Below are 14812 nucleotides of genomic sequence, written 5' to 3'. Positions count from 1 at the left end.
TTTCTTTGTGTAATGTGCAGTAGTTACAATAAACACAAGATTTCCAAATCTCAGAGGACTCTCTTGACAGTTGCTTGATAACAGCTTTTTTTCACTCCTTAGTTTTGACAGTTTGCGTGTGTTGCCATATCTTGTGTAAACTAAAACATAACTGTCATTCTGTTTCTTTTGTATGTGCCTTTCTTTCCTTTATTTTTCATCTTTAAAATAATGAAAAAGATGGGCTTTTCATTTGTAGACTGCAGTGAGGCAAGTTGTGTGTGGAGATTAGCATGTGTTTGTAAGTTTTGAAAGATTCAAGATGACAGCAGTTTGTTTCTTTTTTATAAGGCTCTAGTGAAAGTGGGGCATTTAAATTATCATTTAACCTTTCTATAAATATCAGTTCCTTTACGAATATGAATAGTATGCCAACATACATATTAAAAAACTGGTGCACAATAGAATTCCTACTTAGTCATAGCATGTATTCTTTCTTCTTGACAAATGACCCACAGAAATCTACTCAGCCGGTAGATGTATACTCATGTACCAGTCCTGACAATAAATGTGGTGTAGAAATTAAAATTTCAAAAAGCTACTTGTAGGAAAGGAACTATTGACCTGGAAAAAGGATTACTGTATTATATATCTGTCCCTTGCCTACTTAAATCTGTGCTATTTTGATAATATTTTCCTTCTGTTGTTTTGAAATAATCATTTAAAATTTGCAAATGAGTTTGTTGGTGCTCAGAAGGCAGATTGTAAGATGAGCTAATATATTAGCGTTCCTACTTTCATTTACATGCCCTGATTTATCTGGTTCCAGGCTGTAGTAGCTATAGTCCCTGACCTGGACAGTTGCGGACAGCAATGGTTTCAGTCAAGCTGGACTCCTTCCCTCCATTCCTTCCTTTCCTTTTACCTATTACTTCAATTTACCTGTTGTGTCCCCCCTTTTCCTTATTTAGAGTTTCCCAGTTGTTTTCTTCCCCCCTCTCTGACTGGTCCCCCATTATCACATAAATTTTAGGGTGCCATTAAATTTTTAGTGGTTATTGAGAATTTTAAATTGTTAAATATGTTGTTTTAATTGTTTTGAACCTGGTTATGAGCTGCCCTCAGTCCAACCTGGTCGGGAAAGGGTGGGTTAAAAATTGAAAGAATACATAAATGTTTCCCCAGTCATTTTTGTTAAAGTCTTCCATCAAATACAAACTCTATATCATTCAGAGACTAAATTTTTGATTTGCATGTATATGGATTCTAGACAGTTCAACGAAAGAACAGTAAACAATATTGCTGGTTTTGGATTGACTTTCTTCACTTGAGTATTATTCTAGAAATGTCATTAAGTTTGTTCTATCATCCGACCAAATTTTGCTTGAGCACAGCAAAGTACCCAGTGTCGTCATCTGGCATATTGCAGACAAATTCCAATTACTTTTCTGCTTCAATCTATTGTTAAACACTAAGAGCTAGCTGACAGTAAAATTATAAATACAGGTGTTGTCACACTACACTATAATCAGAATTTTAATTTGAATTTTCATTTGTAAAGCCTTTTTTTACATGAAAATAGGAGTAGAATTAGTTTTATTGACAGTAAAAAGACATTTTGAAAGCTTCCTAAATCATTACCTGTATTTAAAAGTGGGGAGAAATTGTATATGTCCATGTAAAAAGAAGAGTTTTATTATCACATATTTACTCATTATATTTAGTGGTAAATAAACCTAGGGAGATGTGTTTGACAAATGATTGACGTAGCTCAGTAGGTTTTCTCTTCATTAGAACAATATACAGTTACCAATATACAGTTACTTTTGTTTAGTTCTGCCATTACTAATATAAGCCTGTGATAAAATCTTTCGTCAAATTAAGTAGAGCCTGTTAAGAGTCCACATGTAGTGCTAAACTTTCTATTTGGTAATTTTCTCCTCTTAGCTAAATTCATACTTCTTTTTCCCCCTCCCCTCCCTTGGTAGTTGGAGTGGTTTCCCCCTTCTCAAGGCACCCTTTTTTCCCTCGCAGCATTGGAAGTGTCGTGTCTGCCTAGATTCTGAGTGATGAACCAGCACGAACCTTTTAAAAGTGGGCAATAGCCTGCCAGTTCATGCATGCTCTTGGAAGAAACCAATCTTCCACCATTCTACTTTTGATGCTGTTATTGTAGCATTTTAGATAACTGCTGCCACAAAAAAAGATGTGCTCAATTGCTACCAGTTAGTCAAGTTAAATCCAGAGTAGCATTAAAATTACTCTGAAAACTGTTTGTCAGAGGTCATGTGTTGTCTGTAGCTACCGCACATAGGATAGATGTTCTGTTCACTGGAAGGCTTTTTATTTATATTTTTTTTCTTTTTTCTTTATTATTATAGTGACTGACCAGTTCTCTAAATAGCCCTTCACTACCTGTTTACTTATTGTCTCCACCTTGGTGTTGAGAAAATGTGTCAAACAAATGTTGAAAAGTTTCTTTAAAGTGCTAGAAATAGCAGGAGAGTAAGTTGTTCAGGGTGCTAGAGTTTGTACAGTGTGAAAGCAAAAGAGAGAGGGAGCATGCACATAAGAGCATAATTCTCTGGTTTCTGTAACAAGATTACTGTTTTCTTCTCTTTATCTTCTGTCTTCAACTACTGGGTTCACTTTTCTAGGATTTTTTTAATAGCACAAATGGAATTTATCCGCTTTCTTGCTCTCTTACCCTTCAACCCTACCTCCTGTTTTCTCTTTCACTGGTTTTACTTGTGAATGGAAGGAACACTTGGTTTACTTTCTGTGAGACAAATGATAACTTTAAATAATAAGTGTTGTTCTGGCTTCCTTTTAATGTTTTTTAAAAATAATAAAACTGTTTTTTAATGGTTTCTCATATTATTCAGGGTAATGGTAAATAGTAAAGCATATTATGTTAACATGAACTATAAAGCAATCTCAATTATTTTCTTTAAGAGTATATATCTTATCAAGAGGGAAATAAGTGTAGTAGTTACCAGGTTTTTTTTTCAAATGGTCACCAGGTTGTTTCAGGAGATGTTTTAATGTTCTTTGTACTCTTCTCAAGCAAACAGTAGGCAGGTTGCATCACAAAAATTTTGAGACTAATTCTGGAATGCCAGTTCATTCTAAAGTATCCCTGACATCTTGTGCTTCTGTAAAAGGGGACAGACACTTGTTTGAACAACCAGCACCAGAACCAGAAAAATCTTCCTGTGATAGAGAGAAAGAAAGGTCTCTTAATTGCCCCAGCAGACATTTGGAGGCAGAGCTCTTGCATTGATTACCTGCCTTTCCTGTGATTGTCAGTTCTGTGTTCCACCTTTTTCTTCTGCAGTATTATTTCTTATTTCACAATTCTGCCTGCTGGTTACCTTCACACCAGGGCCGATCAAAGTAGTAGTACCTTTCATTAGATCTTCTGTTCATACAGGTGGATTACAAGTGGGGGCAAAAAGCCCAAATCTGGTGGCAGAAAATTAAAAATATGCAGTTATGAAGAAGTATTTTGTTCTTTATTGTGATCTATGTGGATTGAGGATTGAGCATGCACAGTGCCTCAAGTGGAACCTTCTAGAGCTAAGAGCTTTTTGGCACTAACTCCACCAACCTGGGCAACAAAGATGCCCCACATGATGCCAGAGTAGGTAGGGTAGCAAATCCTGGTCAGTTCTTCGTCAGCTTTTGTAGCAGATGCTTCACAAGGAACTTACTCTTATTTGTCTTCATCTACTAGTTTCTGTTTGACTACTTTTTCAGCTAAGCAGAATAGATTGTTCTTGGCACCTGAGTTTTCTCTCAAGCCTTATTTAAGTTAATGACAGTATGGACTACTTTCAGATTTTGTTCATCTCCTTGGGTAACCTACTATGAACAAGATGGGCAAAATCTATTAATCTTGCATTCAGGTGAAGAACTCAGAGTGGAGGCCTGGTCTGATTTGCCTAAAATTTATTAAGCAAGCATAGCATAATTGATATTCCCAACTGAAAACTTTACTTTAGCATGAGAACTTTCTTCAGAGCTCAGTGGCTTGTGCCAAAACCATCTTTGTCAGTTCTGTATACCCTACTCTGGCCTTTAAAGCTGACATAGTCACAGCTTTCAGTTTTACCAGCTAAGAATGTGAGCAGTCAATTCATTCCAGTCAGCAGAAATTGTCTAAGCAACCACTCCACCTAGAAACTTCCTCATCTAATCTGAAATAGAATCCTATCCATTCAATTTTATTGGTGTCCCATCAGTCCTGCTTTGAAAAGCTTGCAGTCATAGTGGGAGATGTTCAGTCAGTCACCAGTCCACAATCTTCAATTTCCTGAAGAACAGATTATAAAATCGATATCAGAAGTACTCACTGAGAATTCTACTTCAGACAATCCTAGATCTCAGAAATGGGAAGTCACCTGTGTTTCCTGCTTGGGAAGGTTGCTTAGCTCATTTTGGGGAATGTGCCCATGAAAGCTATAGATTTTTCAGTCCTTTGAGTTTTCTCAAGATTCCAGACTTCTACAGCCACAGTGTTCAAAGACAAGGAGACCCTTATATCTTTTGCTATGGATGTTCTTACTCAACACATAGTAAGTTCCATGGCCCTTTCTTTCATGTCACATTGTTAATTATTGTGGTTCACAGATCATAGTAAGTGCTAAAGCATACTTGGTTGCTGTCAACATAATTCACTTCTGATGCTAAATCTAGGACAGAAGAACTACTCTTTGACTTTGGAAGGACTTTTTTTAGCAAAAAAACCTCTCCCAACATTCATGCATACAAAACCTGCATTCCACTCATAAATCTATTTTCCTAGCCCCAGTGCTGCATGGAGAGTGTAGTGTGAATTGTGTACCTTTGAATGCCAGGAAAACATCAGCAAGGTGCTGCTATGCATCTTCTTAGCCTGTGTATCAAGGTATGGCATTGATATATACATAATCAGTACCACTTATTTTTTATTATTTGCTTCAATTTCATTCTCTCATTGCTTAAATGTTGATTTGGATCCAGTCAGCCTTTCCATTGACAAAAAAGGAAGGGAGAGGGTCTCCTTGACTACCCCAAAATCTGCATGGACAAAAGCTACATGAGTGTGTGTAACAAGGAAGAGAATTGAGTGATATTGAATTAAGGAAGCTGACTGGATCCAAACCTTTATACACCTTCACAAACAAGTTGTTTACCTGTAACTGCTGTTCTTCGAGTAGTTATTTGTGCAGTCACATGAGCTACTTTCCTCACAACAGGAAGGCTACCCTTATTTCTACCCTGTGCTTCCAGTGCTGCTACAAGTAGCAAAAGATTCCTGGACAACAACCACTGATCATTCCACCAACAATGATGACGTTTGAGACCATGTATAAGGTTTACTGACAGTTGCTCTGTTTGTTTGTTTGTTTGTTTAAATTCAATTGTAGTTGAAGTCTTACAGTTGAAAGGGTAAACTGATAGCAGAGAACATTAGCATTCAAGTCACACGTGTAAAGCTGCCCTACACTGTCAGTCCATACACATAAGTTTGTATTGTGCACTCTTAACAACAACAACAACAACAATATACCTTTATTAGGCATAAACATCAAAATAAAATTTTAAAAAAAGATAATTATGACAGACCAAATTAATTTCCCTTACCAGGGGAGCCTGCAACAGATATTGGGCTGTAATCCCTAGCATCCAAGGATTATTGCTATTAAGTAATTTAACAATATCAGCTTTAGAGGGAGCATGTTTTTAAAGGAACACTAAAGACACAACCAAGTAGATTGGATCTGTCTCTGGATGCAGTTCTAAGAGCTTGGAGAGCCAAACTGGAAAGTGTCTCAATCCACCAATAATAGCCAAGAAGTACTTCATAATGAAGTTTTCTCTATAAGCAGTGGGTGGGGGGGGGGGGGAGTCAAGGAGAGGAAAGTGACTATTGCACATCTAATGATGGCTACTCATCTAGCAACTCAGTTCTGTTTCAGAGGATATTTGGTGGAGGCTCAATTGCTTTAACAGGTTGGGCTGCCTTTCCCTTTATATTTTTGTATCCTTCAACTTGTTCCATCGTGGGCTATCTTGAGTTTAAGGAAATAAGGTGGAATATAAGTTGGTTTTACAATGGCCACCTGTGGTGATGGCATCAGCAATCAGGACGTCGACGTTGGACCACCATCTAATTCATTCAGAGAAACATTCAGGGCATTTCAGGTGTAATTGTCCATCAGTTGCCAATAGACGTGTCACCTCCAGCCATTAGACACAGAATGATTTATTTTCAGTAAACATATAGAATCTTTATAGCTTTGACAGTGGATGCCTTTCCTCTAAAGTTTCTGAAAGGATTATGCTTTTTCTCCCACCAGTCCTAGGAAGAAACACGAGTAATGCCTAAATAAACAACACTGTTCTCAAACACCTCCCCCCACACTACAGGAATGGTCCTACTTTTATTAGAGTTTTTCATATCCATACACAAAATTATATTTTACTTGCCAACACTCCATCTCAAACCTTCCATGCTTTATTAGTTTGCATCTGAGAAGAGTTCATATGAGATTAGTACATTTCTCAAAGTATCCTTTAGATAGCCTACTACACTGGTTCCCAGCATAGTTTCTCTCAGTATGTTTTCTAATTCCCACTGGCTGCTTCTTCAAAATATATCTTCCTAAGCAAAGAGCCAATCATGATTTTTTTCCACTTCTCAGGAAGTAGGAGGTTCTTCTGAATGCATTAGGTTGGAATAGCACAACATTTTGTGATTGGACCCAGCACCTATAATGATCATTTTGTTGTGATGCTCACTACCTGTTCAAAAAAATTCAAAAGTGCTCACAAGTTCAGGGACCTGACCTGTTTGTGAGTACAGTGCAGAACAGGTTTGTAACTGACCAACAAAAGTTAGAATATGCTATTTCCTGGATTTCCTGCTAGATAATCTTAAGAGAAGTGTTACAAGTAAGTCTAGATAGTTGAATCCTTAATGGGGAAGACAGCAAGTTGTAAATTAAATAAACAAAATATGTAAATATTTTTGAAGCAATTTTATTCTGCACTTATTAAGAACATATTGCTTAGTATAACCAATTTTGAAGTCTTGCATAAGACAATTTGCTGAATGATTATTTGGATGCATAACATGGGAGTTGTGACTTTCTGATTGTTCCAGATGCTATTCCACTCATCCATCTGAAATGAAAACCATAAGGGCAAGTGTGAACACTAAATTAATTTCTATGAAGACAGTGATTATGTGATGCCCTTTTATTAGAACCAGATACTGCAAAATAATGCAATTTCCCTAGATAACAATGCGTAATTATTAAATTGGCAAATAAAATAAATCAGATCAGATAATCATTATAAACTGATATTTGGGGCATAAAGCAGGTGATAAACTTGCAATCATCTGAGCAATATGGTTAAAAGGTAACTTTGAAATGCAAAAATAAACTGTATAGGCAGAAAATTTACTAATAAGATATAGAATACACACCATAAATGTTTGAATTCACAAATGTGGTCAAGATTAACACTAGGGTGCTTATGAATATGAAATGCAAAGAAATTAGAGAAAAAAAGAGAAAGAAATTGAATACAGATAGTAGCAAACCAAGTACAAGTCTACAGTGGGCAGGCAAAAAAGAATTTAAACAGCGAATTGCTATAAATATAAAATGTAATAATTATGAAAAGCAGGAAACTCATCTAAGAGGCATAACGGCTATTAGATCACAAAGGTTTAAAAGGAGCATTCAAGGAAGACAAGGAAATTGCAGAGAAATGAAATGAGTTCTTTGTATATGTCTTCACTATAGAAGAGGTTAGAGAGATGAATATGTGAACCGTTTCTTTAGGTAATACTTTGGACAAATTGGGTCAAATAAAGGTGACAAAAGAAAAGGCTTTAAGAATATCTGACAAACTCAAGACTAACAAATCCTGAGGACTAGATTATCACCTGGCAGTTCTTTTAAAACATAGATAAGAACTGCAGAACTATTAATGAAACCACTCCCTCTGTAAACTGGGTGTGCAGACATTTCAGCAGCTCAAAATGAGAGGAGAGGAGAGCAAAGAAAAAAGCTACTACTGATAGTAGATGCCTCCTTCCTCAACAAAAAAAGTATTTAAATGGACTTATCACTTCTCCTTCCCTTTAACAAAAAATCCAGCCAAGGATGACGTGCACTGGTGACATGCTCCCAGAGAATACGGTCTCCCCTTGGTTCTAAGCCCATAGCCATTTACTGTATTTTGTAATTTTGTCATGTCCTGTATGTACAGTTGCCCTGTTGGGTTGATAAGATAGATCACTTATTACCACGTTCTAAAGCCTCCACTACCAAAAAAATTAGTTGGGAATATTAGTAATTCTCTGGTAATAGATGGCTGTGTGCAGGAAAGAAAGCCCTGATAAGGAAGAATGGTTGGAATGAGGGAAATCAGCAGACATTTGTTCATACTATTTCAAAACATTGTGTGTCTCTTTGATGAAATGCTGAGGCTGGAAATACATGTTTGGATGAGACTTAAGACAGCTAACCCTGTGTTTGCTGCCAATAAGTAAAGAGTATTTCAAAGAGTGACAGGCAGGAGGAGAAGTTGTTTCTGCCTGCTTTCCGCTTTTATTTTGGAACCCCTCTTCCTCAGCTGCATTCTCATTTGATGGGCATGTATGCTTTGGAACACTAGTTGGGCAGGAAGGCAGCCAAGACATCACTCCCACGTGGTGCTTTTTCTGTTACTGCCACTTTGCACACTACATATGTAGGGAAAGGTGTGTGGCTGCAAGATACTAATCATCTATAGTTTAGCCACATTACAAATCTGTTCCTCTTGGTTCTTTTCTTATTAGTTGATCACTGATGCCGGAAACTAGCCCCACTGGGAGAAAAGTGAGAATGGTTAACCCCTCAGGAAGGGTTACACTCTAGGTTTTATTTCTCACTCCTCCACATAAGCAGCAGACTCTTACCTGGTGAACCAGATCCCCCCCCCCTCCTACATTCCTGCTAGTTGACCTTGGCCTAATCACAGCTTGTTTAAAACTCTCTCAGCCCCGCCTGTCTCACAAGGTGTCTGTTGTGGGGAGAGGAAGGAGAAGGAGTTTGTAAGCCTCTTTGAGTCTCCTTAAAGGTTGAGAAAAGCGAGATATAAATCCAGTCTCTTGTTCTTCTTCATCTGCAAATGGTCTTCAACCCTCTGCCATTTTATGAATGATTGGGACTGATCCAGCCTGATAGGGTGCTGCTTACTTAGACACTTCAAACAGAAAATTAACCAGTATCAGTGCGTTGTTTAGTGATGCACATTAATGGTGCTAGGAAAGAACGTTACTAGATGCAGGTTAAGTTTCAGTTTCTGTTTAAGCAAAACAAACCAACTCTGTGCTCAAGATGTTTCCCAGTCCCATAGCTCGACAGCAGCACCACCAGATGAACTTAACAAATTCAATTAACCTAATGAAAGATTTTCATTTTGACCATGGCCAAAAAGACTGACGTCCACTTGACCTAATTCATTGTCTTTTGAGAGGGTTCATGCATGGGGTGGAGGTTCCAAGTTCTGCTACTGTCTGTTAATTGGATTACTGATACCCCAAATATGAAAGAGATACTATTTTACTTTTCACAATAAGTACGCATGTACGTTTTTTCCTCTCTATGATATATGTGAACAGAAAAATTGGTACAATATTGTAAAGGAGAAAATAAACATTTGTACATGTGTATACTCTTCATATCTAATGATTGGGGTTTTTTTTAGATTATACGCACTTAAGCACCATACATCATGCTTTTCAGTCAGGTGTCAGTAGAAAAACTGAATGGAAGGGGATGATCCTATGAATAAAAAGTTGAAATAAATAGTAGAAAGAATAAAAACAAAGAGAGTTTCTGCTACACATTTGCAACTGCAGTTCTGAAGGTGGCAGTAAAGATAATACATGAACATAATATAACTACACATAGTAGTAATTTATGAGCTCTGTGGTACAGAGTGCTGTAGCTCTGCTCATGACCCAAGTTCAATCCTGACCGAAGTCGGTTTCAGATATTGTCGAAGGCTTTCATGACCAGAATTGCTGGGGTGTTGTGTGGTTTCTGGGCTGTATGGCCATGTTCTAGTAACATTTTCTCCTGCTCTAGCTTGTTGTTTGTCTGCATCTGTGGCTGGCATCTTCAGAAGATCTAGATACCAGCCACAAATGCTGGTGAAACAAAAACATCAGGAGAAAATGCTACTAGAACACAGCCAAACAGCCCGGAAACCACACAACACCCCTCGGTTTCAGATAATCTGACAGAGGTTGGTTGGTTGGTTGGTTGGTTGGTTGGTTGGTTGGTTGGTTGGTTGGTTGGTTGGTTGGTTGGTTGGTTGGTTGGTTGGTTGGTTGGTTGGTTGGGTGGTTGGGTGGGTGGTTGGGTGGTTGGTTGGTTGGTTGGTTGGTTGGTTGGTTGGTTGATTGGTTGGATTGGTTGGTTTGGTTGGATTGGTTGGTTAGTTGATTTGTTGATTTGTGGTGAAGTTGGGTGGTTGGTTGGGTTGGAATGATTGTGAATTTGAATTGGTGGTGGGTGGGTGGGTTATAAACCGCCCTCCCCGGTAGGGCTCAGGGCGGTGTACAACATAAATAGAGCACAGCATCAAGTTAAATACAATACATATAGATTAAAACAGCTCTACTAAAAATAAACTCTACCCCATTTAAAATGCAGCATTTATTAACTAAAGATGGCACCTGCTATCACATTCCCCATGCTAAACCCCAAAAAGAAAGGAAAGCAAGTGGCAGGATCTCCGATGTCATAGAGGAAGGGAGAGGGAAAAAGGAGGGCCTTTATCAACGGCTGGTCTCCCCCAAAGGCCCGGTGGAACAATCCTCAGTCTTACAGGCCCTGCGGAACTCAGTGGTGATCCCGTGAGGTCCGGATAGCTGATGGAAGAGCTGTTCCACCAGGCAGGGGCCAGAGCTGTAAAGGCTCTGGGCCCAGGGTGGGAGAAACCAATGTACGTCACTTCGAGGGCTAGGGATCACTCAGTGAAATTGGCCTCTGCTGATGACGCAGGGACCTATTTGGGACGCCTTATGGGGTAAGACGGGTCCTGTAGGTAATGCGGAGGTCCCAGGCTTCAAGGCCTTAAAGGTTAACACTCAACACCTTGAAAATGATCTGGAATTCGATTGGTAACCAGTGCAAAGCTGTGAAGCACAGGTAATATAGTTCTCCCATGGCACCCCCCCAGTGAGCATCACTGGCCGCTGCATTCTGGACCATCTTTCAATCTCCGAATCAGGGACGCAAGGGAAGGCCCGCATAGAGCGAGTTGCAATAGTCTAACCTGGAGGTGACCGTTGCTAATGGGACTCACAGTGAGCCAGATCGAGCTTGGGAAAGGAAGGGGCCAGCCGTCGGGCCTGGCGTAGATGGTAAAACGCGACCCGGGTTATATGGGCTACCTGGGTCTCCATAGAGAGAGAGGCATCCAGGGGGACCCTAGGTCGGCTGGACATTGTGAGGGGGGGGCTGGTGCCAATATAGCTCCCTCCCACACCGGGCGGCTGAAAATCCCCTAACCTCCCCCCTCCCGCCCTGTGCCAGAGGATCTCCTGGCGTCTTTGCTGGATTCGGTTTCAACCTGTATCTGTTTTCCCAACCCAACCAGCCACGGCCACCAAACAATGCTGTTGAGAGTCGCAGGGGCGGCGGCCAGCTCCTCCCTCCATCTGGAATAGATATGGTTTGTAGTGTCATCACGCCAATATTATGACACTGGCCAGCCCAAAGCTCCGCACCAACTGAGCAAGGGGTCGCATATAGATGTTAAATAATAGTGGGGACAGCAGCGCTCCCTGAGGAGTTTACTCAGCTTTCCATCATTCTGACTCTGTTAAAATGAGTACCCAACTTGTTGGGGATAAAGTGTAGATAACTGAGGAAGGTAATGGCAACCAACCCTTTTAACACAGTTTGCCTGGCAAATGTCATGATGTGATGTCACCTCTTGGGTCAGTAGTGATCCAATGCTTGCACCTTACTGGTAATTTGAATTCAATTTAGGCATACCATAAGATTTTCAGTAGTTTTTTTTAAATAAAAACTCCAGCAAAATGTAAAGAAAAATATGTTGTTTGTTCAGTTGACAAGTTATTTATATTAATCTTGCTTCCAATTTTATTATATATAACCCTCAGTGAAATTGATAAATATTGCTTATATGGTAATAATGGGTTATATCTACATTCTAAATAAAATGAGTTTGTGGAAACTGATCTTTCCCCTACCGCAGCACTCTCCCAAAAAACTGCTGCTGAGGGATGGGGACCATCCCAAATAATGTGAAATTCAACACATGTAATTTTGTCTGCCCCTACCTAAATTTTTCTGCCCTGAAGGGGGTAATGTCCAGGAGAGTCCCTGACATTCTAGCAGTCCCTGGGTAGGCCTACAAGAGAAAGGCAGGAAATATGTTTATACAAACTCTGTCAGTTCATGGAAGATTGGATGCAACCAACAATAAATATGTAACGAAAACTGAACTTACCATAATTCACAAGCCTAACATGTTGATACATGTTACCCCCTCCCTCCCCTTCCTTGCATGCCATCCCACCCTCACTCTCCTCCCCTCCCTCCCCTTCCCTTGCATGCCACCCCTCCCCCTCTCTCCCCTCCCCTAGGGTGGGTGGGCCATGTTTAGATGCCAGGCCCCCTCCCTCCCCTCCCCTTTCCTTGCATGTCAAAGAGAATTGAAATAGGAAAAAAGTGACTTAAACTGAAGTTGATTAGTTTTTCCCAAGTGAAAGGAACTATTTTTGGTGAACTGGAAAAACCTCTTTTTCACCCAATAAAACTCACCATCGTAAATGTCCTGATTTGTAAGAATCAAGTAGAAGACAGAATGATGGTTCAACTATAAATGCACAGGTGCACAAGATCATAGAATCATAGGCAGATTCCGCGTGGGCCAAAAACAGCGGTATGAAAACTGTAAAATGGTTTTAAACGGTGTAAAAGGGTTTACATTGTTTTCACACCGCTGCTTTTGACCCATGCGGAATCCGCCATAGAGTTTGAAGAGATCACAAGGGCCATCAAGTCCAACCTCCTGCCCTGCAGGATTATACAGCCAAATCACTTCTGACTGATGGCCATCCAGTCTCTGTTTAAAAAGCTCCAAAGCAGTGTATTCCGCCACACTCCAAAGCAGTGTATTCCGATGTTGAACAGCTCTGTCAGGATGTTTTCCCTGATGTTTAGGTGGAATCTCTTTTTCTGTAGCTTGAATCCATTGTCCTAGTCCAGTGGTGGAGAACCTATGGCACTCCAGATGTTCATGGACTACAATTCCCATCAGCCCCTCCCATCAGCCCCCTGGCAGGGGCTGATGGGAATTGTAGTCCATGGACATCTGGAGTGCCATAGGTTCTCCACCACTGTCCTAGTCTCTGGAGAAGCAGAAATCAAGCTTGCTCCATGACATTCTTTCAAATATTTAAACATGGCTATCATGTCATCCCTTAACCACCTCTTCTCCAGACTAAACATACTCAGATCCCTAAGCCACTCCTCACATGGCACAGACCTTTTATTTATTTTATTTTATTTTATTTTATTAAACTTATAGGCCGCCTATCCCCGAAGGGCTCAAGTATCATTTTGGTCACCCTCTGGACCCGTTCCAGCTTGTCAATATCCTTCTTGAATTGTGCCCAGAACTGGACAGGTGAAGTCTGACCAATGCAGAACACAGTCTTACTATTAGATCCCTCAATCTAGACACTATAGTCCTATTGATGCAGCCCAGAATTGCATTGGCTTCCTTGGTTGCTGTATCACACTGCTGACTCATGTTTGGTTTGTGGTCTGCTAAGACTCCCAGATCCCTTTCACATGTACAGTTGTCAAGCCAGGTGTCACTCATCCTATATCTGTGCATTTCATTTTTTCTGCCTAAATGTAGTATCTTACATTTATCTCTGTTGAAATTAATTTTATTAGTTTTGGCCCAGCTCTCTAATCTATCCGGGTCATTTTGAATTGTGACTCTGTCCTTTAAGGTATTAGCTACCCTTTCTCATTTGATGTCATCTGCAAATTTGATTATTCCATCATCCATTGAAAAAAATATTGAATAGCACTGGGCCAGAGACAGAATTCTGCAGCACCCCACTAGTCACTTATCTCCAGGATGAAGATGAGCTATTGGTGAGCACCCTTTGGGTTCAGTCAGTCAACCAATTACAAATCCATCTAACAGTAGCATAGTCTAGCCCACATTTTGCTAGCTTGCTTGCAAGAATGACATGGAGGACCTTGTCAAAGGCCTTATTGAAATTAAGGTATGCTAACATTTCACAGCATTCCCTTTCTCTACCAAACTTGTCACTCTATCTACAAAAGAGATAAGATTTGTCTGGCATGACTTGTTTTTGACAAACCCGTGTTGACTTTTAGTGATCAGAGTATTCCCTTCTAAGTGCTTACAGACTACTTAATGATGTGCTCTAGAATCTTTCCTGATATTGATGTCAGGCTGACTGGGCAGGAATTGTTTGGGTCCTCTCTTTGTTCCTTTTTGAAGAGGGGGATAACACTAGTCCTCCTCAATTCTGCTGGGACTTTTCCTGTTGTCCAGGAGTTCTCGAAAATTATTACAGGTGATTCTGAAATTACTGAATTTTGTTCTTTTGCTTATGTTGAATTCATCACTGTCAAAACAATTTTATTTTGGGTGAGCTAGATCTGAATCCAGTTTAGACAAACAACATTTGGGGAGTGTAAGCTTTTGAGAGTCAAGGCTACCTTTAAAGCTTACACCCCAAAAATCTTATTGATCTCTAAGG

General features: G+C 39.8%; 1 protein-coding gene across 1 annotated transcript in view; it reads left to right on the top strand.

Moving 5' to 3' along the window:
- POLA1 (DNA polymerase alpha 1, catalytic subunit) overlaps positions 1–14812 on the top strand; it is a 226278-nt gene that overhangs the window by 202004 nt on the left and 9462 nt on the right. The gene's annotated exons all lie outside the window — the stretch shown is intronic.

Source organism: Sphaerodactylus townsendi, linkage group LG04 (genome assembly GCF_021028975.2).
Source record: "Sphaerodactylus townsendi isolate TG3544 linkage group LG04, MPM_Stown_v2.3, whole genome shotgun sequence".
Taxonomy (NCBI): domain Eukaryota; kingdom Metazoa; phylum Chordata; class Lepidosauria; order Squamata; family Sphaerodactylidae; genus Sphaerodactylus; species Sphaerodactylus townsendi.
This window is presented reverse-complemented; position numbering and strand designations above follow the sequence as displayed.